Raw genomic sequence first — 24,730 nt, 5'->3', positions numbered from 1 at the left:
CTATAATGCATATACTTTTTATAAGGAGCTGTTAGTGCTTTAAGAAGTTGTCAGTTTTAGTGTTAGTTCAGAGAGATTTACTACAGAGAGATTCCTCTGCAAGACCAACATGCATGGGAGCTCTCTCCCATTACAACAGGCTTTGTCAGATCAATGAGAAAATCAAGAGAGACTACACCTGTAAAAAAATAAATAAATAAAAAAGCCAGCAGTAGTTGATGGAGCGTAGTCAAGTGTAGCTGATAGAGTACCAATTGCTTTTTATGCATTCTTCCCTTAAACTAAGACACTGCAAAAAGTTCAGGCATAACTTTTAAGTTACAAAACCTCATTTACTAGCAGGCTTAGCCAATGGTTGCAAGAAGTGCTCCAGAATGGGCACTCATTGCATTTGGTTTTGAGCAGGCTCCCTTTTCCCTGGTCACTCCATGGGGCAGGGTATTTTGAAAATACTGGTCCTCCTTTGTCAGGGGCATGTACTTATCCACAGTCTCAACAGCTATACATCTTCAGTGAATATTCACACCTGGGTCTTTCTTAGATGGGGAAGACTGAAAAGTCATATTTTTAGAATGTAGCTTCAAAATGTACTATAGTACAGCACAGTAGGTTATATACTAGCAATAAATCTCCAAAAGAATCTCCAAATAAGTATTACTTTTCAAAAATCTTTGAATGGTGTGTCTATATTCATCAAGACAGTCACTAAATGAGCTTCCTCTGCTTGGCTTGACAGAAGTTGAAGGCAAGAAAAGAGCAGAGAGAGTGAAGATAGTGAAGTACTAGAGTCATGCTAACTGTATAATCTTCTATTGTGTTTGGATGGGATGGAAGAGGAAGGTGTCTCCTGGCATTCCAGTGCTGAAATAAGCAAACAGAGGATCCTTTCTACCTGGACCAAAGTGGCTAAAGGATAATGAAAACTGTCATTGTACAAGTTCATTTTGAAATATTAAAATATCTGGATCTGACATTTCTATGATCAGACCTTCCATTTTTCTCAGTTAATTAGGTAAAAATTTGTACTTTCTATCCATTATTGGCCTATACTTTGGAAAGGATAAATGCAAATACATTCATAAGACTAATGTCAATTCATTGCTGGAGACTCAAGAAAGCTTTGAAGACATGTAGAGGCTTCTGAAGACTGTCCTGAAAGGAACATAGTGCCATTGATCTGATTTAGCCATAAATGGCTGGAAAAATTTGCAGTAAAAGCAATATTCCTACAATTTCAGTGTCTTATGCTCAGACTTGTCTTCAATATAATTTGAAAATAAACTTGACATTTATGGAAAATACTCAGGAAGTAACCGAATAATTTTAATTTTGAGAAAGAGATCCTTTCAGGTCCATCCCCCCCTTAACCCTCCCCCCCTCTTCCTTCCCCCCCCAAATTAAATGTCAGAATGTTTTAATCTTCATTATTTTTATACCTGGAATAGATATTGAAAACATCAGAGAACACCATGATTGATATTTTTACTGATCAACTTAGAGTGCAGAGAATCTTGAAACTGACCTAGAAATATAAAGCAGGAGATAAAATATTATGTTTCCTACAAAATAGTTTTTTGGGTTACTTCTCTCTCATTCTGTCTCACCAATTTTAATAATTTTAAACCAATTTTTAATGCAACTTTTCCTATTAATTACTCTTGCAAGAGAGTGACTGATTTCTTCAGCTGTGACTCTTGGGAACCTAACTGAGATACTGACTGAACCTTGCTGGCTTGCCTTAGCAGGGAGCATGTTAGCTCTCACCAAAGGAGGTAGGAAAGGCAATCTTTCTCAGATATGAGAATGCAGCCTGAAAAGGGGAGAAGGAATGAGCTGGAGTTCATTGTCATTTTCTGTTTAATTTCCTGATAATACAAGTTTTCCATAGTGGATGAATTCTGATCCAGAACAGTCCATGTTGACACTTTGAAGACTATCTGTTCATAACCTAAAATTATATATATATATATATATATATATTTGTTTAGGGATTCTAAAAGATGTTTTCCAAATAGGTTGACTGTGTTGTCTAAAACTTTAACTCTGATGTTTCCATTAGCATTAAGAGGCACTGTAAAGTCATTCGCTACCCTAAAACACACCATAGTCCAAATACGTTGACTGTGTTGTCTAAAGCTTTAACACTGATGTTTCCATCAGTCCTAAGAGACACCATAAATCCATTCCTTACCCTAAAACACTCTACAATTTGTTCAAAACTCAAACTAAAGATGACAAACGTTAAGGGCAAGGTAGTTGTGTCTGCACACTTCCATTTCTCTGCTTGTGTCTGTATTTTCAAAATATGCATAACGTTTTAATCTTATGGACATCATAGTATCCTGACATTGCATGCCCTCTGTACACATCTGTAATTACATGCTTTGCAAAAATTTTCGTGCCCTCTTTCAGAAAGCAATCTGTCCTCTCTCTTTTTCTCTCTCAGGGCTCTATTTTGCCTTAAGAAGCATAGAGCAGCCTGGCTTCAATCTGTGCAACTGAGCTGAAGTCAATGGAATTAGCTTATTTCACACAAGGTAAAACTCTAGGACTGTTTTAGTTTTTCTGGTCACTTCTGTAAATATTTAGTGGCCTTCAATTTATTATGCATCTAGTTTAGTAAATCTCAGATATTCTAAAGTAGGTCTTCACGCATGGTGACAGCATATGGAGCACAATTCAGGAAATGGTATGCAAGAGATGCACACACACAAAAAAATCTTTTCATTGTAATCCTTTTGGTGCTGATATACATATGGCTGCTGCTGAAATATTTTGATAAGTGGTGTATTTCACACAGGGCTGCAATAAATCCCACCCTGAACCCTTGGTCAGTACTAAAGGGGTGAGGGAGGAATGCAGAATGATGTCTCCTTTTTTAATGCCAAAGTCTCAGCTGCACTGCCTGATGGCTTCAAAATTGGGGTTACTGCAATATTACTGCCCTTGTCTGAGAAGATAATATTTAAATGATCTTCCAAGGGCTGCTTGAAACAGCCTTCTGGCCATATTATCTCTACACCTTGATGTCAGATGGCTACACCATTTTAAGTAAAGAGGGGAGGAGAGAGAGGTGTATGAGCTGCCACGGTCAGTTACTAATCTAAAATTATTCAATCAAAACTTAAGTATGGAAACTGATTGAATGTTCTTTGTCAGATGAAGTGAGATGAACAAAATCTGACATTAGTATAAATTGACCTGATCTGGGCAAAGTCTACAGAAGTTGGCCTACTTATTCCAGTAATCTACCTGGCTCAGTGCCTTGTGGTATTGCCTCACGGGGTACTTGCACCACTTACATTTGCTACATTTTGAAGAACAGTGATCATATGCAAAGGTAGAAAATACACACTGCTGAAAACACATTGCCACCAAATGGTGCAAAAAATAGAACAGAGAAAAAAGTATTTGCATTGGTTGGTAATAGTTGGTAAAATCAAACACACATTAAGACCTAACGTGGTTAAAAGAAAACTTCAGTGGATTGAAATGTTGTCACAGGATAATGTTCTCCCATTGGTAGATAAATTCTGAGGATATTTGATTTCAAAATAAGAAACATTAGCCAGCAGAAAAATACTTAAGCCACTAATTAGTTTCTACTGTACTGAGCAATCAGTTCAATCAGTTAAAAAAAGAAAACATTAACTGGTGCTTGGTTGGTGGAGTAGTAACTGTTTAAAAAAAAAGGGCCAAAGTTTTTAGTTGAAAAATCATCTGTTATCCGATTGGAGCTCAGACCTGCTCACAGTGATGTCAAGGCAAGATGACGGCCAAGGGCAGGAAAAAATAATTTGCAAACTCATAAAGAAATATGAAACAGCGAAAAACTAACCCAGTTCTAAAGTTTGTTTGTTTGTTTGCCTGTTTTCCTAAATGACAGGAGGGTTGTGTTCTGCAGTAAAACTCTGAAAACTGTGTTGGTTTTTCTACACATCCAGTCTTCTTCTTTCTGTTCACATTTGTCAGGAATATGGTTGTTGTATGAATAAATGACCAAGATTTGACCATTAATTTGTATAGTATGTTCAAGAAAGGGTTCATACACTTTTTAAAACTGTGCAGAGGTCTTTCCCTTCTGTGTCTCCACATACGTTTAAGAATAGAACTATGAATAAAGTTCGTAATAAAGTTTTGAGTCAGCAAAAAGTAAACTCTCTAGAGTCTTTATTCTCTGTACTGTTACTACCTTAACAATGGTATGCTCATTTAGCATTTAACTGACGATTGTACTTGACATTATGTACAAAAAGCTCTAACCATGGAAGCTTGAGTAATCTAAAACCCATCCCTGACAAGATTTCACTGCTGGAAGTCTAATTTCAAAATGTCAGCGAAGGCTGAGAAGCCATATATTGCATGCTCATTAAATGTAATAAACCCATCACAAACTTCTCAAAATCTGCTATAATCTTGCCCATAACCCTGGAATGAATGTGAAACTATACAATAACAAAAAAACATTGTCTTTCATGTAATGTGATATATGGAAAATGAGGCTTAATAAGAGTAACTGCTTTCATCTGCTTAATTGTATAGTCTATAACCAAGCTTTATCCTCTTGTGAATTAAATTATACTTTTCAACTATTTAAGTGACTGAAAATCTATAAGACCTCTGGTTTAAAATGCAACCCTCAAAATCCACATTTTCTAGATATATTTCTTCACATCACATTATGTTCTAAGGACATCACAAAGGAAAGAGCATAATGACAAAAAAAAAAAAAAGCAAGAACCTGAAGGCAGACTGCTTTATCCATGTTACCTTCTGCCTCTTTTCTCTTCCCCCCCCCCCCCCCAAATGAAATTTGACACTATGGTAAGATCCAAAGAAATCTGATATACAATTTCAGAGGTCCTATTTTTTTAGAAAACATGTATAGGGTAGAGACTGGTATTGGAATATAGCTCTCTTAAGATAAGTGTGCAGATAGTCAGTGTGAAAAAAGAGACGCTTAAGAATTTGTTCCTCGATGTGGAAGAGAGCAGTGCTGTGCATCAACCTTAAGGCAGCCCTGGAAATGCCACCCCATAACTGGGAGCAGTGGGGCCATGTGAGTGCTACATTGTCACTATCTGCTTCGCAAAACTGAGGACCAGCTTAACTGCTGCTAAAGCAGTGCAGCTGCTGTGTATTTAGGTAGGCTTGAAAATTATCTAAATATATGATTACCTCCTATTACAATCAACTGCACATTTCCATTATGGAATGATAATTAATATCAACACTTTCATGCACAAATGCTTGGTATGTTAAAATGTTTGTTTAAGAAGGCGTTACTGACAGGCAATTAGGTTTCATACAGAATCAAAAGAGGAAAACGTTTTTTGAAATTTAATTTATTTCAAGATGGCATGTGAATTCTACAGGAGTTGCTTTGTATAAATTAGTCCTAAGTTTTACTTTTCAGTGGTTTCAGAAAAGTAGAAGATTCCTAATGACATTTTAACCTGCACTACAGAACTTGACAGTGAGAACTTATGAATTTATACCTTCTTCACCCAAAGCCTGGCTCCCAGATTTAAAGAAATGCTGTGCTAGACATGTTTTGTTAAGAGGCTGGCTCTATCACCATAAGTTTGATGTACTCTCAGAACACAGAACAGATTAAGCCCTTCAGAGTTGGTTCCTGGGGGAATATCAGATTTCTGTGTTACACACAGGTTTGGAGGCAAGTGACATGCTGAGATGTTCGGCTCCACAGAGATAGGTGCATTTTTCAGCAAGTCTGAAATTGTACTCTGGAAGTCTTGAGATTTAAAATGTCTCTATATGTTTTTTAAACAAAAGGTATCTATTTCATTTCTGAATATATTCCTGTAATGTCAAGTGCTTGAGTCATTTCTCAAGGGGCAAAGCCATGAAGCTACTAGAGTTGACACAGAAATCTCACTGAGTTCAGTAAGTCTGGAATACTGTATTTTGAGCAATATTTCACACATCACTGTGGGACACTTCATGGAAATGTTCTTGGCACTAAAATTTAAACAATTTTATAGTTTACAGACTATGCATCTGTAGTGTTTTCAACTGCTTTAAGTTAAGCTGTTATAATGCTAGAGCTGATGACTCCTGTACTTTTCAAGGAAAGTGCTGTCTTATTAACAAAAGCCATTGGTTAAATGCTAAGTAGCATACTAAACCCCCCCAGTTAACAGATTAAGAAATAAAACAATCCTTTCTACCCCAAAGGTGGAGAAAGTACTGAAAATCAGGCTAAATTAACAAGTCCTCTATGGCACATGAACTTGTGGTAATACATTGCAAGATCTGTAATTGAAGAGGAGCAAAGTTAAATCAAAGTTAAATCAGCTTAATATTATATTGCAAATCTATACTAATGCTTCTGATATACTAAGTTTCTGCAGAGATGGAAGAATCTAGAGGGCTAAAGAAAATGGCACAGTCACTTGAGACAGCAAAACCTGTCACTTCTTTTTATAAAATGATTGGAACACCCGCTGTCCCCTGGGAGCCTGTAGGCAAATCAACCCCACTTGCTGCTTAAAAATGTTAACATGGCAGCCTTGTCTGTACTGTGATTGCTCACAGAAAAACTTAATAGAAAGAGTAATAAAGTCAGCTAGATACAATGTCATGACTACTTAACATAAAACATGACTTGGTTCTCTGCTCACTGAAAAGCAACTGTATCATTGCACAAAATAAGAGCCAATTCAAGCACCTTGCTCATGGACTCCTAACACGTTCACAGCTTCTTATTGCCATAAAAGCTGCAGATACTTCCAACAAAAAACAAAATGCCATGAATGTGAGATAAGTGATACAAGAAATTGCATGATATAAAGAACCAGATGTCAAATATACAGAATATTATCCAATGATCTTTTACAGTAAACCCTGCGTGTACCACTGTCAGTCTGGCTGAAAAGCTAAATATTATTTTAAACTATGAAATATTTCTGAAGTAAGGAAAACTCATGATTAATTGAATTGTTCAAATCGATACATGTTAATTTACCTCAAAGGAGGGTAAAGTGATATACAACTAATATTATGCGTCGGTATGTACTAGAATATTGTAATATAAAAAATAAAAGTTTTTTTTTTTTTTTTTTGTCTTTCAAGAGCCCTCTTTAATATTTTTCAAACGTATCTTCAAAGAAAGAAAAAATTTGGAATAACATATTAACTTTTAATGGGGGTTCCTCATGCCTTTGAGCTCAGGTATTTTCCTGATTCTAATTATCTGTGTATTTATCATGCTGTCTTTGTTTTCTTCATTTGTTCTTACTGTGAATGAGTCACTAAGATATTGCATTTTTACTTTTTTTTTTCTCTTTTTTAAGATGGTAAATTTAATCACTAATGGACTACATTCTACTCTAATATGTAGTCATAGATCCAGTCAGAACCAAAGAAGGCTGTGTATTTGATATTCACAGTTCATATAAGATTGATTTGTATTTGGAAAATCCTGCACATACGCATGCACAAAGAAATGTGTGATATAATTTATTAGAGTTCTTTAGAATTTATTCCAAACTGCTCTGGAATTGTATATTTTCAAGAGACACATTGCATATTCTCCAAAAATTGAAGGGAAAGATACAATAAACAGTTACCATTTTGAATCAAATATACATGACTTCTCCACAAGGGTATTTGAATATGTGAGTTGGGAATTACTGTTCAGGAACAATGATTTAAAAACTAACTGATCCATGGAGCTGAGTAATAATGTTTGTTTTAGTTTTTCTACAATGCTATTACCATTACAACAGAAGTCCTATCCTAAAGGGAATTGTTGCATAGGCTCCATAGCTTCGGTAGGACTATACAAAATTCACTTCAGAATTAAGGTCTAATTCAGTTGCAGGCATTATCATCTATCAAATGCTGTTGATTAACTGTTCTGTTTACTACAGCTGTATAACAAATGGTTAGATCTTTTCCTTTAAAAAAAAATCAAATCTTAAAAAAAAAAATATATATATATATCATAGGCACTGTTAAATGTGAGAAAAGGAAGTGAATCCCACAAATGAATGGATTAATGTTATGACAAGTAGAAATTCTGCTTTTGTGTTGTATCTGCCAAAATCTGTCTTTCATAGTGTTATCTAAATGTAGATCAAATGTCTGGTATGTCGTTACTTTGGTAGGTGTAGTCAATACAAAGTTGTGTTCCTTTGATAGGTCCTGTGTGAAACACTTTACTCCTGTTCCAGTAATATTTGTGGAACTCCCTGGGCCTTTCTCCACACTGGTGCAACACATATTGCTGAATAAAAATAACTTCCAAAGCACTGCAGGGTTTTAAGCTTAATTTCAATGTGCTGCAGGATTTTATGCTGCACAGCCCCCATTATAATCTGGGGGCATTGTACAGTTTAAAAAGCACTGCATGGAAAATCTACCCCTAAATGAGAGTTGGGAGGCTATTAAACCCATATTTGGAATTAAAGAAACCAAAAGAAGAGCAACAACACTATTATTCTTTGACAAGCAGCACGTAGAAATGAAGAGGGATATATTTGCTAGTATATTCAAGCTACTTTGTGCTGATCACTTGATACAAAGCACTTGTAAACTAAGCACTTAATCAGGCAGTGGAGAGCTTATGGCCTGTCTGAATTTTGAAAGCAATATGAAAGACATGAATTAGATTTCAGTCTTGATTTTCACTGTTTTGAACTTTGTCTAGTGACTAATAGCTATGTGTGCTGAGTGTGACAGTTTTTATATAGTTTTGTTGTTATTCTATACCTGACAGTTTGCAAAGGTTTACTAGGTGTAGGTACAAGCCAACTGACAACTAAGCCCTGTTTTTTTTTTTTCTTTGTTTCTGTTTTTTGTTTTAACCCCAGCCCATAGTTTAATACAGATTTTAAAAGGCAGATTTCAGTAAACATAGAGATAGAGCTAGATATAAGGAAGAGACAGACTGAGACATGATGTTCTTAGCATCAGTCTACTATTCTGAATCTCTGACAGCACAGAGATTAAAAAAAAATAAAAATAAAAATAAAAATAAAAAAATCCTAAGACTAGCCTGTAAGGTGGGTGTGTAATAAACAATCTGTTTATTAATTTACTGGGCTCAATTTTCTCTGTTTAAAATGTTTAATTCTTTCAACTAGTAAAAACTACAATTTTATAAAGGTAGATTTGTTTTTAGACATAATATTAGTCATAAATTACTCAAAAAATGCCTGACCTACTCTAAATCAACAAAGTAGCACAAAATATGAGTATGGCATGGGCAATAGTGAAGATTAGCTTGGTAAAGAAAACAACAACAACAACAACAACAAAAAAAACCAACATAGTGTGATTTCCTATAGTAACATAAAGCCATAGAGGAGCAAGGCAATTGCATGATAGAATGGACGGTCTCGTGAATAGGCTTTGGGATGGGCACCGGGCTCTCTCACAGCCGTGCATGAGCTAATTTCTTAGTCCTACTATCCTGTGCTATGGGAATGTCACAGTGTTAATGATGCATTAGCGTGCAACCTCCCCGGCTAGGGCTACTGAATTTTGAGTGGAAGGCTCTTTAATAATAACTTTCCACTCTATGTATAAAATAGCATATACAAAATTGTTCTATAGTATAATTCTATAATAAACATACAGTAGTATAATTTCTGTTCACCGCTGTCTTTTAAATTATAGTTCAATAAAAGAAAGAAAAACAACACATTTATTGAAAAGCACAGCAATGGAGAACTGCTTGCATACAATGTGTGTCTCACTGGTACGTGATGGGAGTCCTACTGAGCTATCATATCTCATAACCACAGTTTCCTTTATTTCTCATTTTTCTATCTATGAGGCAGAGCTACTGCATTCAAGTATTATAACAACTGTGTTTGAAAGGTTCACCTTATCCTTTTTTGATTTTTGATAATTTGATGGCAACAACAGAAGAGAAGATGGCCATTACTTCAGAAGACCTTATCTGTTGAGAACCATGAAAGTCAACACAGAACACTTCAGTGAAGAAAGAATGGACCAGAAGCGAAGAGAGAAAGTGAGCAGGAAGAACAACAACAAAAGGCAGAATAGAAGGGAGAATAAAAAGAACTGAGAAGGAACCTTCCTTATTCTAATTTGCAAATCCTCAAAGAAGTTGTTTCTGTCAGACTCCATGTCGAAGCATTGGGTAAACCCTTCAATGGTCCAGGAACATAAGAATTTGAGTACTGTAGTTGGATGGTGCCCTTATTTCTTACAAAGTTCCAATGCCTTGCCAGAAAATAGTTTTCCAGTGAAATTCAGATACTGAAAACCTACATGATTGGGAAGTAATGTCTGCATCCTGTAAATTTTCTTCACTCTTTGAAAACAGAGAAATGGCTGGTGTAGATGTCATGGAATTTCCAAATGATTATTTTGATCAGTGTTGGATGACAGAGAAATAAGGAAACAATAGTATGGGGGGTCAAACAAAGGAAAGAGTGAGGAAAGGCAGACCAACAACAGAAGTTGACAAATCATAAAGGCTAGACAAGGGATGAAGGAAGAAAGAAGATAAAAGAAGTGAAGGAAAAAAAAAAGGGGGTGGGGGTGGGGGGGTGGGGGGGTGAACTGATGAAAGAAGAGACTGTGAAGTGACTGTTTTACTTTCTTCACCATTAATTTAAAAACAGTTTATTTTTGTGACATGAAGGTCTGAAGGGCAAATCTCCACCTGTGGCAGCAGGGGATATTTAAAGTAGTTCTTGGTTCCAACCTATGAGAAATGGCTGGAAGGTTCTCCCTCTTGCCTCACAGGCAGTGACAGGCATAATGCATATGGAGCTCAAGAGTGACTATACTCCTGCCCAAGAAGTGACCTGTATTTTTCATTGTAACCAGGCACTGGAATTATTTTGCTGTGACCCTCTTCTCCCCAAAGCCAGTGATACCACAGCTCTGTTCTGACAGAGGGAATTTTCCCTTTACCGAGAGTTGGTGTTTGAAAGGATAAGAATGGGTAGCTGTCCTGTCTAGTGAACATGTTGGTCTGCTGTTCTCCAGTCATACGCTATGTGCTGGAAGGCACTTGATATAATTAAAGATATAATTACTAGTAATACGTTATCTTAGTTTTTAACATTTTTTTCCTTCCTAATTACAAATCATGAACATATATAAGGTTATTTTACCAAAGTACTTTGAACTCTGTTCCAATTTAGGTTTTATTTTGAAAGGAAAATAACCATAAATATTAAGCAAAATGCAGTACTGTGCTCAGAGAAACACAGATGTCTGCCATATAGCTTCAGATTGAAAGCAAATGCCACTGTATTGTTTTCAGTGTACATGACTTCACATTGTTTCTAAGTAACACAATTACCATTGACTGAGTCTAGGCATTTTATTATATTCAAATTATGACTTATTAAATAATGCATTAGTAGCATTTTAAAGGAAATAAAATCCCTTCAGTTATTTTAAGTCATTAACTGCATGGCTAACCACATGATTAACCCCTGACTCTAAGTTTAACTAAGTCTCATATTAAAAATTTAACATATATGGGATGCAAAGAGTTCCCATGTAAAAGAATATGTACTAAGAGACTAGCTACTGAAAAAATAGTATCTCTGTGGGAGGAGATGGATTTTTAGCTGTTGTGGAGCTATCTGTGTGGAATGCAGAACTCAATTCCTAAAATCAGCGAAGGTCTAAGACAGAGCAGGGAGCATCTCAGGGAAAGTAAGAAATGTGACACATGCACTGGGCCATGTGCATGGCCTTCTAACTTGTACCTTCTAATTTTTAACTTGTAAATCCTCTTTACAGGATTTTGTTTCTGGAAGATTTTTTTTTATGTCAGACTCCACACTGGAGCATTGGGTAAACCTTCCAATGACCCAGGGACACAGTTGCTTCATCTGTAAAAAATGACCTTGAAACAAAAACTGTCTGACTGGCTACAGCCACATATGGATTTGAATACCATAGTTGGATGCCACACCTATTTCTTACAAAGTTCCAGTTCCTTGCCATCAGCAGAAAATTTTTCTCCAGTGAAATTCACATACTGAAGAAAACCTACACGATCAGAACATAATGACAGTGTCCTGTGAGCTCTCTTCTCTGCTTAAAAATGGAGAAAGCTTGTGTAGAAGTGTAGAAATCCCTGAATTTCCAAATGTTGGCTTTGATGATGATATTATTGTTATTTGTATCCATCTGTATGTGGAATAGAAGTTGTGACTTTTTTTTTCCCTTTTATTTTTCCCCTCTATTGTCTGTTTTGCTTGTATACCAGCTTTTGAAGTCTACATATTTAACACCCTAATCTGCTCAACATGTGGAATGCTCAGTGGGTGACTCTTCCAGTTGATTTGGAAGCTTCTGCTAACACAAATAGATAAATAGATAAATTAATTCTTTGGATTCTGTCATGTATGACTTCAATCAGTAAAAGCAAAGTTTGCCTCTTCCACAGCACTACTGCCTCTACTACAATTTTTCCCTGTAGACTATGTTACACTCACTTTTGCTGCTGGGAGGAAAGAGAGCATCTGGTTTTGCTCGTCTATACCTGACAAGAGTTGCAGGTCCAGCTCTCTTCATAACTTTCAGTGCTTCTGTGTTCCACTTAGCATTTCTAAGGTCAAAATGATCAGAAATAGGAGGCAGAATAGTCTCACTACAGCTGAAGGTGTCCTTATCTCTTTCCTTCCCTTCATCCTTACCTCTTTCCCTCCCTTCATGTTTCTATAGGAGAGCTGAGAGAGCTCAATGTGCTGACACTGAGAACAGTGCACAGTGCACAGCCTTGCACAGTGCAAGGCTAATATATGTATTCAGGCTCTTCCCTGTGGGAGGGGTGAGTATGAAATAAGTTAAGGGTCTGACTGGAGGGAGAAATAAAAAAATACATGTTTATATCTGTTAATAAATTAAATTGAAAATTTGTTGATGTTGGAAATATTCCCAGAGCCTTAATGATAGGTTTATTTTTATCATCAACAATGATAATTAATAATTAATGCTACATGTCTCTCAGAAGAATCTTGGCAACTAAAATTAGCAAGTATAAAATGTTAGGTTTTAAATTATATACTTAGCATGAATGTCTCCTCCTGCAAAATCTCCCAGCCTATATCAATGCCCTGGATGACAATGACAGAGCCAAATTACCACTGGAAAGTTTATCTGTATTCTCTCCACTCCTCTGCTGGGAATTCCCTTAACGGACTCTCTGTGATCTGCACAGATCAGATCTCTCTGCCTGCAGAGCCTACTACTGAAATCAGTGCCATCCTCTGTACACACAGCAGCGTCTCTAAACCAATTGCACTAGCAGGTTTAGATCATTGTGGGGTAGCAATTTTCCCTTCCAGATGCCAGAAGGCACAAGATTTTTTTTTTCCCTGTAGTTGGAAACTGGGTAATGTTATATTAAAAATAGCTACTGAAAACAAATGCCTGTCTTAGGGTGAGAGAACCAGTCTGTCACAGTGTTGTGTGTATGAACCTAAAAAGAGGTTTGGAGAAGAAATAAGCTAGGGACTGCACAGAAAGTCTGTTACGTGCATACATAATCATCCATTTTTTATTCCATTTTCTTCAACACCACTTAGAGGAATTCCTTCCAGAAGTTTAAACTTTCATAGCATGCTAGCAGGTTTCTGCTCATCAGTTTCTAGGCAAGAAAAGTGAATCCAAGTCACCAAAACCAGTCCTTCCAGCTGACACATGATGAATTTTTAATTATACAGAAGAATTATACAGGGCTATGAACTGAGTTTATCAAAGCCCATATTTAACACTAATATTGTGTAACCCTGAAAGACTACCAAGATCTAGTTGTGCTGGGTGCAATATACACATCACCTAAACGAAAATCCTACAGAGTGCTTCTTTGACAAAGAAACCTCAAAGTGCTGCTTTGGTTCTGCTTTGCTTACCATACCTATTCACTGAGTATTGAACTTCAATGAACTTACACTTCCAGGGGCTCAAACACACAATCAAGTCATCATGGCAAAACAAGTGTCAGCTAAGCTATATCAATAACTTGTATGCATGCTCCTAGTCATGGCAACTGCAAGGCAGCACAATTTGGTTTAGTCATAATTCATTTCAGGCTTTGCATTTGCTATTGGCAAAACATGTGCACAGGTATTAATGCCACAACTTGAAGTTTTGAAAGCTTCCTATCTGTAATTTACAGGCAATTTCCTACAATTAAACAGACATGATTTATTGTTTAGTGATTGTTGTTTGACTAGGACAGACATGTTCTTTAGGTATTTACAGAATGTAAATCATTCTTCTCACTTAGGTTTAAAAATCTGACTAGAATATATTTTGACTTGTGTTAGATACTGTTGTTCAGTCTTCTGTCCAAAAGGAAGAATCCTTTAAAATGAATGGGAACAGACATTTGATCAGGTTTAAACTCTTACAAATTGGTTCCTGGAGAGACTTTTTTGGGATGAGGTTTATAGCTACAGGAAACAAACTCAGCCTAGTAGCAGTTCTTGTCCATCATTAATGTTGCCTTGATACTGAGGTCTAAATCTTATTCATAGCAAAACTACTTTTTTTCCATTGTAGTATGACTGCAAAGCCTTATGAGATCATTCAGTTCAATGAAACGTTATTACTAGTCTGTATTTACTTTAAAAGATAAGCAGTGCTAAAATGAAGGTTTTATAGCAATAATTAAATTGCTAACACTCAAGCCTGAATTCTGATTGACTTGACATAAGAGGATATGCAGTAAAAGACATAGACTTGAAAGCCCTTTTAAATATAAGAAGTGTAAAATCTCAATGCAAATAACAGCTGATTTAAAATTAATCCCATCTTTTTAAAACTCAGGTTTCAACAGCTGTAGGTTCTGACACATTGCTTTGTTGTCCTGTATAGCTCAGCTAAGCTTGTTAAGGAAATCATTCTCATTCTAAGCCATCACCTAACTTTAAGTGATATTTAAAGAAAAATAATCCATTTAGATTTCCTAGTTTATAGGAATTATTTAGCAAACATGGAATACGTTGAAGATGTGACTTTTTATGAAACAAAGAGCATAGAGCACAAATTATATGCCATGCTACTAATTAGAGAGAGATGTAATCACTTACTAATAGAACAACATTTTGTGCCAACCTTATTCATACTTCCTTCCAACTGCTGGACTCCTTGTGCCAGATATATTTCAGTTTTCTTCAGAAGAGAGAGATACTAACATGTTTTCCATCCTGTTTTTAAACCCAGAAGTCTAGTGCAAACTGAACTTGCTTGACATTTCAGAAATTCTATCGGTTTTAACAGCTTGAGGCCTTTTTATTACAAACATGTACATTTCCCTGAAGAGTTTTGGAAATCTCACAATTACATTAATTAAAGACGTCCATGATTATAGCCAAATGCATACTTCTTAAACTTACATTTACAGTTTTCTTTCAACGAGTATTCTGATCATAATTTTCTATTAAATTCCACAAAATACCTACTTATTCATCCACAATGTCAGCTTTATACAATTTTTGACAAAACCATCAAAAGAGAAAAATACTGGAACACAGTTATTGTCAAATTTTTCAGCACCACATTTGATGTCTGTGACTCACTGGGACTCAACGTAACAAGCATGTATGTCCATGAAAACAAATATAAAAAGGTCATGTTTCAGCAACCATCCAAAACTAGAGGCACTGAGTGCATTTTACACTAGCACCAAAAGGATCTCTGGATACATAATTTTTGATCCATAACTGTATCTAGGAGCACCTTGAAAAGTTGTGCATTGATCTCATGACAAAGTCCCACTTTGACCCAGAGCAATTAACATTGTTTTTTCTTACGACATGTATATGCTCAGTGAATGTTAACTTCAGTGGGATCTGCACACAGTGACCACTGTTTCTTTCTTAGAAAGAAAAGTCAGGAAAAGACAGAATTTGTGTGACCATCCTTGGCTTTCCACCTAATTGCTAACCTCTGTCTAGAATGTGGAGAAGACAGATTTACATCCTGCTTGTCCCACTTCCCATGAAATTTCCCCTACCATGACACTGTTCAAGAGCTAAAAAGTGGAAATGGTGAAGAAACTCTATGCTTTTCCTGTTGAAACCTGGCTACTGGTAGCCAGGTAAACAAGATACATAGGGGAAGAAAGAAGGAAACTTGTGATCCAGTCTCATCCCACATTATTATTTTTCCTCCAAAGGCAGTCACATATAAAATGAATAAACAGGCCTGGACATAGGCCTGGAACCCATACCTTAATCCTAGCACCTGAGAATAATTATCATTTTATGGCAAGTTTATTTAAGCCCTGACTTAAAATCAATCACAAATTAAACAATCTAATAAGCTATATAGTAGGTTAAGTCAGAATTGCCCCGGGCAGAGATTTTTGTACTTCTGGAATGGTTGGTTTTGGCTGCTGTTCAAAACAGCATCCTGGACTAGTTTGAGTAAATCTAGTAATACATGATACACTTTTTTTTTTTTCTTTCCAGAATTAAAAGTGAACGGACTCACTAGGAAGCTCTGTTTTCAGAAATGAATGTACTTCAGCAACAAGTAACACAGACCCCACAATTTATTTTCATGCTGTTTCTTAAGCCAGATCTAAGCCTGATTTTGTGAATTTCTATGTGATACTAATACTAAAAGTTTAAAGTAAAAATAAATATATGGCTGTAGAATACTTTTATGTACAAGGATCACATGTTTGAGCCCTGCAGCTTTTACAGAGTGTAGTATACAGTGTTAAGGAAAGAATACTCATTTTCTAGTTTCTAATCAGACCAATGCAAGAATGAGATAAATCCCATCATCATCTACCTTATAATGCTCTCACTGACTTAACTGCAAGATATAGGGGCATAAAATCTCTTATCCAAGAGAATACAAAAAAGCAAAAGCAAAACCAAAGCCAAAACAAACCAAAACAAACAAACAAACAAAAAAAAATCCATACCATATGTACCTGAAAATATAGGGACAAAACAGGCAATTGTATGGAAGTATAAATAAAATCCAGTATAATAAGTACATAACCTTTTGCACCAAACTTACATTTTTGATCTTTAAATAATAGTATTTTAAAAAAGTTTGGGTTTTCTAATATGTTTCATTTTATTGTAAAGAATGAGTAATGATATACAAATTGTATTAGGACATGAGATATACACTTATCTAAGAACTGTATTTTTTCAATGTATTATTTTACCAAATATCTATGCCAAAAATTTCTTGCTCTGTTCCTGTATCTGTTTTGTTTTATGTTACAAATGGATTCTATGCCTGCATTCTTAGACATGATAATCCACATAGGAAAATCCATACGGGAAATTCAGCTTTCATACTAGAATGAAAATAACCTAGTAGTTGAATACTGATTTTTGGTGTTGATGTTAATGTTATTATTATTGTTCAACAGTTTAGTCATGTGAAGTCTATTCCTATGGTATCCTCATTTAGAAATCTTTTTACTGTTGTCACATAGAAGTGTTTATGGTTTCCTCTTTTATAAAACTAAGACTATGTAAATGAAAAACAAGAACATTTTATTGTTTGTAGGTTGATATACTTCCCATTGACTGTTTTTCTATTTCCACTTGAATTCAACAAATAAGCAGAAGAGAAGTAGAGAAAAGGTGCGAAGCCCAAAATAGCTGCTTGAGTCATCAACAGATTGTCTGAAATGATTCAAACAGGTGTTCGTGAGGGCATGAGCTCAGGACTGTGGGGGTGAAATCCAGAAGAGATCAAACTACTTTAAAAAGGTCCTGAAGATCAAAGAGAAAAAAAAAAAAAAAAACACAAACAAATAAACAACACCCCCCTCTCCACCTACCCCTCCCTCTCCTCCTATTCTGAGTACAGCAGGACAACAGAGGTCACCTCAGTGAAGGCTGAGCTCTTTTTCTTTGGACTGAGGCAGGACAGGAGAGACTCGCATGCCAGCACCAAGACCAGCACTACATCCAGGGAGGAGGGAGTGTACTACGTTGGTGCAACACTCATCAGCACATGCCTGAGTGGGTGGATGGGTGTCCCACCAGCTGAGAAGCACTATGACCAGCTGATACTGTTGTGAGTCAGACACAGTCCAAGTCTTTCACAGGTAAAACTTGATGGATTTTGGATTCCAAAAACTGCACTACTTTTGCTTTTTATCAAATTAATTAAAATTAAATTCATTAAAATGAGCTCCAGCAAAGTGTCCAATGGAATTCTTTTATGCAGGCTAGGACGTCACAGTCAGATGGGTGAACAACCAAATGGGTAAAAAACTGTTTGAATGGTTGGCTTAGAGTGTACCGGTTAATGGGTGGCAATTCACCTGGAGACAGATAGCAAGTGGAATACTAAAGGGGTCTATCCAGGGTCCTGTGTTTAATGTCAGTGACCTGGAGTAGGCAGTGGAGTTCTTGCTCTTTGCAGATAACACCCAACTGGGAGGGGAGCAGTCTATATGCTCGAGTGCACTTCTACCATCCAGAGAAACCTAGACATATTGGAGGGTTGGGCAGTGAGCACAGTATGGACAGTGAGCTGAGTGTAAGTCAACAGCATGCCCTGGCAGCACAGTTGGTCAACAGCATCTGGGGCTGCATCAACAGGAGCACAGCCAGTAGACTGAGGGATGGATTTTCCTCCTTTGCTCAGCACTCATTAGACCATATCTAGAATACTGTGTCCAATACAACTGATTCATCCAATCCAAGGAAAGCTTGATAAACTGGAGTGAGTTTAGGGAGCCCACCAAGACACTTGGGGGGTAGAGCTCTCGCCTTTGAGGAGTGACTGAGGAAAATGGGCCTCTTCAACCTGGAGAAGACATGGCTTCAGGAGCACCTAACAGCAGCTTGTCCAGGGCTGTAGGGTGCTCACAGAGATGTAGCCAGTGTTTTCACAGGGATTTGTGGTGGGATGACAAAGGACAATAAGGATAAATTGAAACAAGAAAGGTCCAGACCAGATATATGCAAAAATTTATAACCATGAGGAAAGATAATCAGTGGAGCAAGTTTCCCAAGGGGCTTGTGCAGTCTTCACAATTGGAGGTTTTCAAGACTTGACTATATAAAGCCCTGAGCAACCTGTTCTGACCATAAAGCTGACCCTGATTTGAGAACGAGGTTAAACTAGATGATCTTCCAACCTGAACAATTCTGTGATTCTAAAATAGCTCACAGAGCTCTTAAAAAGGTTCTGGAAATTTGAGCAGAGACCACATGCTGCTAATATCTACCCAATCTCTTTTCTTAGCCCACATACAATCAAAATGTCTGGTTTGTTTAGAAATAGCAAACTGAATGATAAAGTTGATGTATTTTGAGAAACAGACTGGCAGGCACTTCTGAGAAGAATGTTACTTTCTCCTCTGAGGCAGGTAACAGTTGTATGAATGACAATGTTTACTGATCTTGGGTAAGAGAGATCTGCTCCCAGAGGTTCTCTTGAGAATTTAAAAGTAGGTAGTTAATTCAGCTGATGTTAACAGGTTCTGTCAGAATTTGGCATGGTGAAACCGTGTTGCTTAAACAGACCTTCTCCTGTAATAGTTACTCGTTTAAGAGGGCTCTCCAGTTAGTTGTTTCTGAGTTCCCAAATACACAACTGTGTGTGTTGCAATGCGCTCCAACTGATGACCTATTTACTGGTGGGTTTCTGCGAGGGCTGACCCATGCCAGTGACTTTGTGGCTCAGTTGTTCAAAAAACTGTTGCACACAAAGAAAGAGATGACAATCAGCAGTGAAGGTACTAATTTGGCAGCTGGGTACTGGCAAAAATGGAAGGACATATTTGCCCAGGCCCTACTGTTTAAATGGATGGTATCCTCCTGAAGTTCTCAGGGCAAGAGCTGAAATACAGAGTGCTGCTGCTTGAGGCATTAAATTCCCTACTTCCTCACTGATTTTCTAACACAACCTTAATGCTGTGTTAGCATCATTTTTCTGTTCATTCCATCTGCTCTTAGGTCTCCCCCGCTGTTTCCTAGGAGATATATTGCCATGATGCTTGCATCTGTAAGTCAGTGGCAGATATGGGGCAAGAGCCACATGGTTAGAGACAGCATTAATGCCACCTGAACATTTGCTGGGTTCTCAGGGGATCCCTCCACCCACCGTTTCTCAAAACCTGAGGGAGCCTTAGTTACACAGTCAGCTGCTTCAGAGTGCTGTGGGAATGTTATGCTGTGGCTTCTCAGCTCCTATTTGCTTCTTTCAGACTAGAACCTCTACTAAAAAAAAAAAAAAAAAAAGACTGAAATTGAGTTATTTTTGTTCAGTTGGCCTATTTGGTGACCATTCTAATCCTGTCATCTATAAAATTTTACGACTTTTTTTTTTTTTTCCCAAACACATCAGATATAAAATTCCAGCCTTTTTCATATCTTTGCAGGTATGGTTTAAGAGATGAAATCCAAAATGTAATAGCAAGCATAATAAACTGGATATTGCAATTAAACAGTGCTGACACAGAATATCAGGGTTGCTAAGTCTTGCCTTGTGCTCTGGTCCATGGTCTTCCCATGGTAGGTACACATAAATCTGACTATGACCAACAAAATGTGCAGGGCTTTATGACATTTCTAAAACTATGCCTGTTTTTCACAAGTGACCTAAACTCCAGCAAGAAATTCTCAAGTACAGTCAGAAACAGATAATATGGAAAATAATTAATTTTTGCCCATCTGTATAGTTCATTCTATGGTTTATTTTAAATTTTATTCAGCTTTGCTTTCTTAGCAGGGAAAATAGGTAAACAGGAATTGTTTACATCAAACAGCTAATGTGTTTTTATTTAGGCAGAACTGTGAACAAAACAATGTATTTTCTAAATGTATGCAAACAAAAAGAGAATTTATGAAAAAATCAACATAATATTAATCAATAACTTGTTGGGAGTAGAGAATCTGTTCATTAAATGGGAACAGACACATAATAAAGATTTATTGTTTGAATGCCAAATGTCCACATATAGAAGAAATAAAGCCAATTTTCTCGATGGGAAGAAGAACATTAAGAAACAGATACTATAGCAAGAGATACATTACAGTGAAACCTATGAATCACTGGTAGATATTTCCCCAGTGAAAGCTGTCAGTCTCTTCAAAGTAAAAACTTATTGCTTTTGTAGATCATCATTTTTATTAGAACATCTCACAGTATTTGGGAAATAACATATACTTGAGCATTTAGGTTATACATGAAAAATGTTACCTTTCTCTAATTCAAGAGACTTAATTTTAACTTTACTACTAAATTCATCTGTAAAAAGACTATCCCTAGTGTATCAGTTGCATTACAGGTATCCTCATATTTAAATAAGATTATGGGTCTAACATGTGACACTAAGATTTACCCTGGAAAAGAAAACAAGAAACAGAAAGAAATACTGGAGTAAATTAGTATGCTTATCATGCCTAGTATAACGCTGATTATATTGAAACATGATATGTAATTAATTTTGTAATATTCCTCCAAATTCAGCCTTCAGTGACCTGTGCTTCAAGACAGAGTCTCACAAAATAGAGATCTCTTACAAAGTTTGACATATTAAGAAGTCTTTGAATAAAATTCTGGAAAATCTTGGACAAACATACTGAAAACAGCAGCAGATTTCTGAGCTGGGCCTTCAGTAAAATGCACGGCACGTTGGGCTAAGAAGGAATAAAGTAGCAAGGAATTTCTGCTGACAGAAGGCTTTTCTTTTTTTTTTTTGCTATTCCAATCCAAATCTTCTTAAAGGAACCAAACCACTCCCCCTGTCCCCCTCAGGTCTGTAGGCATTCTAGAACTAGCTAAGAAGACTATGACCTAGACCACCGGACTAATGTTGGTGTCCTTGAGTTACAATTTACATACTTAAACAGGAGAAACATTCATTTTTAAACAACAAATACCAGAAATGGAAAAGCTATGGTAGCTTTAAAGAATTTAAACTACTTCTACATGATCTTTTTTACCGAAAAAGGCAGAATTTAGCTGAACCAAAGACAGTGTAATATTCAATCTCAGTCTTCACTAAAAAACTTTTTGTCTCAGTTTTTGTAAAAACTTCAATAATATATTCAACCTTAATAGAGCAGAGCTAAACCTAACATGGTAAGTATATATATTTCAGAGGCTGGACTAGGTGGTCTTGGATGTCTCTTCCAACCTAGATGATTCTGTGTGATTCTGTGTGATATATGATTTACATAAAGCAAAAATAAAATAACAGAAAATGTGCACTTATCTAGACCAAGAGAGTCAATATTTTTTTTTGTCACGGATGTCAATTTGTGCATTAAAGTGAACCACAGAAATTTCCTAGAGATGGAAGAGCATTGGAATGAACAAGAGTCGTTGGTGCTGTTTTTAATGCAGATAGAGAAAACTAGAGAAAACCAGTTTGCAGAACTCTGCAAAGAGTTCTGTTTGTTATAAATACATGTTCAGTATGCTTAATTTACACACTATTCAACTTTAAAATGAAATTAATCTTTGACTAGACTTAAAAGCACACATTTTAAAAGGGAATATACACACATATAGAGCTTGGGACAGTTTAAATTCAGAAGCAAAACCAAATCACAATATGCTGAAACAGAACATTCTTCAACTTTGTGAACGTCAGCAGCCTACTATGGACACTAACTGGGTGCCCCAATAATATAAAAATTGTATGGACATAAGAATGAGAATGGAATGGAATAAATAAATACTCATTTATGGTATATCACATTCCTCAATTTTTCCCTGATACTTTGAAAAAAACTGAGTTCATCTTACCATAAAACACCACCTCAGTCATTAGTACAGAAAAAAAAATATGTTGACTTGAATAGTACATTATTGTTCATAAAATTTTTTCCAAAGTTTGACCCATAACTTTCAAACTCTAAAACCCATTTTTTTTATCTATAGTAAGTAACAATATCCCAGAAAGAAAATCTAAAAACGTTTTTCTTCTTAAACCATAGCTAAGGCACAGATCTTCTTTCTAAAGTTCTCATTTCCATACTGAATTTTCCAGCTCAGCAAAATGAAAACATATTTTTTCCTACGGATGTCAGCATTGTAACCTATATCTAAGGACTAAAAATCAAACAGTGGCTTCTTCTGGTCATATATGAACTTGGAAAATATAGAATTCAGAACTTGTTTGGAAACACATCCGATACCAAAATGGATATGTATTTACAAACATACCAAAGCCATGGCCAGGTTTTCTGATTATTTTAATTTGACTAAGCGCTTGCTAAACCTTGGCTTTTGCTGGATATTTTTTGATGGTGCATTCATAAGCTAGTCTCTTACAGTTACGAAAAATTCACAGGTCAGTGAACGTAGTAATAAAAAGAATTTCGGTCTAACAAGGAATATCTTCCTTGGTATAAAAAGTGTATTCTGCCTTTTATCCATTAGGGGTACTCCCTGGCTAGAAGCTCCCTGGTGGTACATGTATCAAAAACAAGACATGGATTCAAAAAGAAGACAAGTGTAGTAGAAAGAGATATTTTACAGTCTTTTTTCAGGCCATATATTCAAAACTTAAACCTTGTGATGTGTTGTTTTTTCTGTCAATAATTTCCTCTGGACACCTCCATTCTTAGGATCTGCAGTTCTCAAAGATAAGTCAATATAATATCTTTGCACTTTTAGGAGTTCAAGGATTTCGGGAAGCAGAAGTGAGGGAGCTCAGCGAGATTAAGATTCATACAATGGATCAAGATTTAGGGCATCTTTGAGTTCAGTGTTCCCAGACTGAAGCATTGTAGTAAGGCTTCCAAAATACCTAAGGAGTGTGTTCTCAAACACATATACGTCTGGTGTCCTCAAACCCTGATTCCACAATGGCACTACAACCAGCAACTTTTAGCTACAGAAACTTCTTGAAATACATAATAAAATAGTATAAATGACTATACATATCGTTGCTGAAATTCTAGAGAGGCTAAATCCTTCTTCTGCTTTCCTCTGTTACTGGCGTTCTGAAGTCACTTGCACATTTCAGACTTTTTTATCCCCTGAATAAAGTCTCCAAGACTCATGTGTTTTCCTTCTGCAAAACCATATTTTATTCATTTGCATTTCTACACAATTTCAAAACTTCAAGTAATATTAGTATCTTAATTTCAATAATTTTGTTAAATTTTATATTGGAAATGATGGATATTTTGAATGTTTTTCAAAGTACAGCTATGTGGCTCCTATTGAATTTATGATACTTCAGGCAACAAAGTTTCTAAGAACTCATTTGAAAAGAATAAATGATTAATTATAGACATGTTATAGAAACACTAGTCATAGCAGAATGATGAAGGTATTTCATTAGATATTGGTAAAATTAATACAAGCAGTGTATTATGTAGTTTAAAATGATGGGATAAAGAATTAGTTCACAGATACTTGCTCACTCCAAACCATAACATCTCCAAACCCTTCTATCACATATAGACCTATCCATGCATTGCGTTCTATTTTATATTCCAAGCTATCATGTAGCTATACTTAATTTTAAACAAGCACTTGTCGTCACTTCTGAATGTTGCCTAGCATCACTAGACACTGGGAAGTTCCTCAAAACAATGACACAGTTGCTGTACAGGAAAGAGGCAAATCATGAATATCTTCAGAAAGTCTGAGAACAGATTACTAATAAATCAGCAATCTATTGCTAAGTAAGGTACGCAGGGTTGTTACTTTCTTATAGCTACATCAGCCAGAGATTTAACAGTTCTATAGCTTGTTATGTCTGCTTGTGCACTTTTTCAAGAGTAGTACTCTTAACTTCTAAGCA

General features: G+C 36.2%; 1 protein-coding gene across 11 annotated transcripts in view; it reads right to left on the bottom strand.

The window, feature by feature from the left end:
- The window catches only part of ADGRB3 (adhesion G protein-coupled receptor B3), a 468,984-nt gene that overhangs the window by 70,516 nt on the left and 373,738 nt on the right, over nt 1-24,730 (bottom strand). The window lies entirely within an intron of this gene.

This window comes from Anser anser (genome assembly GCF_964211835.1).
Source record: "Anser anser genome assembly, chromosome: 3".
NCBI lineage: Eukaryota > Metazoa > Chordata > Aves > Anseriformes > Anatidae > Anser > Anser anser.
Note: the sequence above shows the minus strand (reverse complement) of the source record. Positions and strands in the feature narration are given on the sequence as shown.